This window comes from Thunnus maccoyii, chromosome 1, assembly GCF_910596095.1.
Source record: "Thunnus maccoyii chromosome 1, fThuMac1.1, whole genome shotgun sequence".
NCBI classification, from domain to species: Eukaryota; Metazoa; Chordata; class Actinopteri; order Scombriformes; family Scombridae; genus Thunnus; species Thunnus maccoyii.
This window is the reverse complement of record NC_056533.1, coordinates 25,369,088-25,376,089: the sequence shown is the minus strand read 5'-3', so window position 1 is coordinate 25,376,089 and position 7,002 is coordinate 25,369,088.

The window sequence follows — 7,002 nt, the reverse complement described above, 5'->3', positions numbered from 1 at the left end:
TGAAGTGCAAGTACTGGGACAGAGCATCAACTCTTGTTTTCATATTGCCAGCTTATACTAATATAATAGAATTAATATAAGTCTAACAGTTTAATGCAGCATGTTTTACACATGGTCTGCTTTTCTGTCCCATTTATTATGACACCTCAAAGAAATGATCAAATCTTCTGCCCACTGTAATTTGCCAAAGACCTTTAAACTGCAATGTGTTTGTTTCAGTTACTCTTCCAATCATTTGTATAATGGAAATACATTTAAATATTTTTTTCTCAGGAGACCTAAAGCTGGACAAATTTGCTAAATTAAACTACAACTAAGCCTGTTAAATTATAAGTACATTTATTATTTGTTGTTTTGCTGTGAAATTTAAAAAAAAAAGTTTCTCGGATTGAAAACTAGTCATCATATGATTCTTTGTCTGTGCCAATGAACCTCCACTATTAAATATCTTTGTCCAAATACTTGTGTAGTTTAAAATACTAGTAAATAATACTAGTAAAATAGCAGTGTTTGGTTAAATGGAGTGTTTTATCAAGAAATGTCCCTATATATATGGTTTTGCCAGTGAATATAGCCCAGATATAACTGCAGCAGTTATGGGAGGGATCTATTTTTATAAACTGCAGCTGTTTTCTGCAGGCTATGGATATTTCCCCTCTATGAAAATAAAGGAACTGTTTCTGCTTCATCTGTATGTCCATAAAACTTAATTTAAAGATTTAAATCTGACACAAGTCACTGCAGAAAAGATTCTTCTCAATTTATACATAACAAATTCCAATTTAAGCCCATTTCCTCAGTATTTGTACACTAAAGAAATGGCCCCTATTAACAGTGTTCATGGTTGAGTGGCTGTTGAGTAGCCATCTGTGGATTATCCTGAATAAACATGAAATTTATTTGAGTTTTTCTACATTTAGGTCTTCAATACTTTTAGGAGCACACAAGAAATTTCATTTACCACCGTTCCTTTGGGTTAAGTCAAATGTTCTATTGTTAGTTTGGAAAAACTGACCCTTTACAGGAAATGGGTGAAGCAAGGTTATAGCGACAAAAAGGAAGAGATAGTTTTCTGTCCGCAGGCCTTCCCCTAAATGGGGAAGTATCATATGGTGAAAATAGCACTGCGGTTTTGAGCTCACTGTGGACCAATACTTATTGTAGTGAAATATGGGGTGTGTGAGGTTTGGCCGCCAACATTAAAGAAATTAGTTTGACTAATGAGGAAAATTATATGTGTGAGTAAACAGTGCAGGAGCAACAAAAAGGTGATGTTAAGGGCAATATTTCATCCATATGAGGAAGATGAAGCAATGCAAATCACACTATTGCAACAACAAAGATCTCACTGGCTCTCTTCCAGCAGTTATGAACAGACAGCCTTTTGTCTTTATGCCACACTACAACTCGGATGACTGGGAAACATCTGAAGTGAGGAAGCCTCGAGAAAAGCATTACAAAGATGTTATTTAGGTCATTGTGGCAGTGACTACACAGAGGTTTTTTACCCTTGGAGAAATCATTTTATTGATACTCGGAACACTGAGCTCTCTGCGGACGGAGACAGTCAAATTGAGATGTCACACATTGGTCATCCAGCGCTCTTGGCCTGATGGATGGAAATGTTTTTTACGGTTTACTGTGACCTGGTCAATTTTGACGAGAATTCAGTTCCCCAAAGGCACAAGTAGAGACATTTTTCAGTTTCTGACATGCTCCATCTGTTTAGGATGACTCTTGTGACTCTAGCTTGACCCATTTAAATACCATAAGTGCAGCACAGCGGAAATAGCAGAGGGTCAAACAAAAGGGGCAAGCTACACATGTAGAGACATTAGTTACTTCCAATTCAGCTTCAGAGTTCAAAGATTAACCACATCAACTGTTTAGAAGAGGGTTGCAGAGCAGTGATGTCAGACATTCCTGTTGTGTAGATAAGAGATTGTCTTTTTATACTTCATTTGTGCATCAAAATGTAACGTTTTTGTCAATGATCAGTGAAATCTAGACTACAGTAGAACATATCTCTATATTCATTTAGCATTTTCAGAGCTGTAAAATTTAGCTTACCGGAGCATATATATATATATATAATATGTGTATGTGTGTGTGTATGTATATATGTATGTGCTACAAAACATCTGGACCACAAACAAGCTGACATCTATTGAACAACGATGATTAATGTGTTTGGGCATCAGCAAAGAGGCTGCCAGACGGATGTTTTAAATCTGTCAAACTGACGGGTGTAAATGGGAATAAGTGGCCTTTAGATGCATAATGGGAGAGCTCTGTCGGCTATGTTTGTCCATCTTGAGCATCATCAGGACAATTTTCTAAGAACAAATGTAGCTGTTTTTCTTGTTGACATGATTGCAGAGCTGCTTGGTGGAAAATTACGACCTTTGTCTTTGCAAAATACTAAAAGCTCCCATCGCTTCCTTTGGGTATAGGAAACCACCTCATGACTTCATTTATTTTTAAATGGGAGAAATTCAGAGATACTCTCAAGTTGAAGCTCAGTTGGACACGTAGTTAATTATTATACTGCAGTTAATAGTGCCCTGTCTGTGGACTCTTTCCTGCTGTTTTTTTTTTCCAAATGTACGCCTTTTTCTAAACTGTCCTTTTTCTCCAAGGTTTTAGAGAAAGTCATTCTCTCAGCAGTTTGCTTATATGTATCTTTGAACAGCAGTTCAGCTACTCTTCTTGAAATGCATTAACTCCTAAACTATCTTGATACATGTTTCTAACTATACAGCAGGCAGCTAGCGCTTCTCTAATGCAGCTTGACACTAAAATGCTGACAAACTGTGACAATTGAGCAGTAGGGTTTTTTTTATGCAATCTAACGGAAAGCATTGTGAAATGAGGAAATAGTTGACAGTTACAAATCTGCTTCTGTTTACCTGTCAATCATCCGCTAAATACTGTATTTTCGACTTCCCATTCGTCTGCCTATCTGGACGACACAGGAAGCAGCGAGGAAGACGTGGGCGTGTCTGTTCCTTGCAGATATCTGGCAAGTGTCCTTTCAGTGGAACATCTCTGCTGAAACACTGTCCAGATCACAAGCAGACAGGCAGTGACAGAGACATCAGCTAAACAGACAGCCAGACAGGCAGGACAACCTGAGGTCTGTTATTACAACCCTGATTTCAACTGTGATTATGACTAAATGTCATGTTTTGGCCTGTAGTTTATGCACAAGAGATAAATAAGGTGATGCAGCACATGAAGGAAAATTCAGTTTATCACACTTACAGACAGACAGGAGGTCTGGCAATCTGCACTTTTATAATATAAAAGAGACAAGTGAATCCTAAAAAGGCCAAATCTGTGTCCAAACGGACGCTTTGCTGCCTTTTATATATTAGATTAAAGGGAACAAACTTTGATTTTATGAGAACAAACCTGTAAATGTGCCACTTCCTCCAATATCAGATGCCAAGAGGAGATACGGTTTTGTTGAAACAGAGTGCAAAGAACAAAAAGTATGAAGATTGCTATTCATGAACTGGCTTAAAGTGACCTTAGTAACAGTCTCTCACACAGTGATGGACTTTTAATCGGTTTCCTTCATGTCTTGCCCTTTCAGACAGCCCTGAGAGGGAGGGAGGGAGGGGGGGATTGCACTTCTTGTGCAAGGAAGCCTGCTGCAGTCACACCAGGGGAGGAGGATGCTCCCTCTCTTCCTCTCTGTTCCCTGCAGCTGATTGATGCTGGCTGCCTTTTACCTTTTGGTTTACCGGCACAGTGCAAGGCTCAGCTTTGTTACTGGGAGCTGCACCAATCTCCGGTCTGCCGCTGGGTGCTGAGAGCAGCTCAGCGGAGACTGGCGACATTTACACCCTCTCTCTACCCAATAAAACTACACACAAGTAAACAGAGGGGGAAGAGCTTTATGGTCAGATTTACTGAAGAATTACTTGAAGGAGGCGGCTAACTTGATCACTGAAGGATCACAGATTTGAATCTCTTTGTCTGCAGCTACACCTGGGTTTTGTCCGTCTCTTGGCTGATAGCAACTGCAAATTTGAAGATGTATATTGTTGACATGAAACTTATCATCATTATATTATATACCAAAAACAACACTGTACTTCCAACATTTTGTTGTCCACTAAGAAATCATGTTAGTTAAATCATATGTTTTTAACTGCCACTTGCATAGAGCTGGTTGTGAAAGCAGCCTTTACCTGAGCCTGTATGGTTGCTGTTTCAAAAGTTTGGATTATTCTTGACAGCTTAATTCTTCCAATAACTTTTATTGTCCCAGTGTGATTTGGAAACTCCATACTCAGGGGACACAGCTGCAGACAGCTATAAGATATGAGGCTGTTCCTTTAAATAAAACCAGGCTGATGCTTTTGTGATTGTTTTTATTATTTTTGATTTTGTGTGGAGCACCCTGGTAGCTGAATGGTTACTGCGCATGCCACATTACTGCAATGTCCCTGGTTCAGTTCCAGCCAGGGAACTTTGTTGCATGTCATGCGCATCTCTCTCTCCCCTTGTTTCCTGTCTGCCACTCACTATCCAATAAAGGCAAAAATGCCACATAAAAAAAAGTATGTCGCAATGCTGCATCTTGCTACAAGAAACAGGATAGCAGAACAAAAAGCCCATTGGATGCAGGTTTATATATCTTTTCTTATTACTGGAGTTTCACTTTGTAAGATGAAACAGGCTTACAGTATGTCAGGCTGCCCTTAACTAAGTCTTTTAGGGAGAGCAAGGTTCTGACTAGAATTTATTATTGCTTTCATTTCCTGCATCTTACCTGCTCTCCAGCACAGCGATTGAATTTTACACCGCACTTGGACACAAACTCACACACACACATAAAAACATTAACCCCCCTGCTAATATCACTTGGTGTAATTGAAGAGGAAATAAGCTAAAATAAAGCTGAAATCTATTATGACAATAACAAAACTGTCAGATTGTAAAACCGAATAATACGTCAGCAGCAGTCAGAGTGTCACAATTCAAGAGCATAGCTGGGCTTTCTAATGATAGATTGTGGCTTTAAATAGTGTTTTAGTGGCTATACCAGAGTGCTGCTCTGGGGAAGTGATTTGTGAAAGAAGATGTTTGTTTTGTTGTGAGGTTTAGAGGCTCAAAAAAGGTCATTAATACATCATATTCATTATGATGTGCATTGCTGTTTCAGTTGAGTGCAATTCTGAGAACTATGTTAATGATTCAAGGAATGCAATGATTTCACTGCTTGGTAACACAAACACTTAACTGTGTTCAGATAGTTAGCAAACACTAACAGTGGTGATGTAAGACTGCACAATGGTTTGTTACAATATGTGTACTTTACATTAGCAGTCAATGGCTGCTGCAAAACTTCTAAGGGTTTGTCCAAACATTGAAGTGTTAACTCTGACACCAAGACATTAAAGAGCTCAGAAAAAGCTCCATAGTGAGTAAGCTGGCCTTGAGTTGAGATTGTTTTGTCAACTGTTGTTTGCAAGGTCAATAATGAAGTGGAAATCTCAACTAAAGAGCTACAGTGTGGCTTGCTCTGCTATTAGAGTATTTAATCAGAAACTATAAAGACATCTAAAAGCATAATTTGTAATTCTTGGCCATAAAGATTTGACTTTTGTGTAATAAGACTAAGACTCTATGGTTATGCTAGCAGCTCTGTGAGGCTGTACACAGTGTTTTGAGCTAAATGCTAACATACTGATGTTTAGGGTATTTACAAAATTAACCACTTAAGTTTAGCATGTTAGCATGCTAACATTTACTAAACAGTATTAAACACAGCTGAGGCAGATGGGAATGTGATTTGTTTTGCAGGTTTTTGGTCATAAACCAAATTGCTAGACACATTAAAGCAGGGTTCTGAGGACCTTAAATGTTTGCACAAAATCTTGGTTCAATCCATTTTGTAGATGTTGAGATATTTTGGAAGAGAAGTGAAAACTTTAATGTGGAGGTGAGGTGCTAGAGGAAAAGGGAGGTCACCCAGAGATTGAGGTACACTTCCTCCTCTGGGGAGCATAAATGACTGTACAAAATTTAACCGCAATCCATGTAATAGTTGTTGAGATAATTAAGTGTGGATGTCACTAACATCGCCATCCCTGGAGCCACGCTGCTACATGTAGCATGGCTGAAAAGATAATAGAAGGTATTAGATGAGAAATCAATCAATCATGGGAGTGATAGCTTGTTTCAACCTTGTGTTCAGATTTTTTGGTCACATTTGGATCACTGAGTTGTGCCTTCCAAGGACACTCAAACAGTAAAACTCATCGACTGTAGTGAAGAGAGATTTGCATTGTCTCATGTTTATTGTGGAATCCTTGTTTGATTAATAAGGACCCCCTGCTGATTTACGTAGATTTTAGGTGACTAAATGATTGAGAAATGCTTTGCACTCGCCTGTTTTACAGTATAAGCTTCATGGTGGCTGACTAATGTTTGTAAGATGAGTACCAGTGCCCCAAGCCAAGTGGTGTCATCTTTCAAACTGGAAAAACAGTCTTTTTGTTATTATTAAATACACAATCAGAACATTGAGTTATTTCTTAAAGCGGACAGAACAGTTTTCAGCTGTGCAGATGTCTTTGAGGTCTTTTTACGTGCCTGCTGCACTGTTCCACACACATGATTAAGTACTTGAGAAATCCCATATTACACAATATTGCTAATTGCAGGAAATTTAATGGAACAGCCACTGCTCAGACTAGCTGTGAAGGAAGGCACATTTCAGATAACATGGAAATGATGGAGGATGTTCTTTCATTTAGCTAAGGGCCATCTTATTTATTTCTGCTCTCACACCTGATCTAAACAAAGAGAAACACAGCTTGGATTAGTTATTCATCTCTCTGTGAACATACATTGTGATGTGGCTATATCAGAGGAGTTGGAGCTCGAATAAAAAAAAAATTAGACTTGCAGGTCACAGTGAGCTACAGGCAGAGACTGCGAGAGAAAGCATGAAAGATTTAACACACAGAGGCGGATATGAAGAAA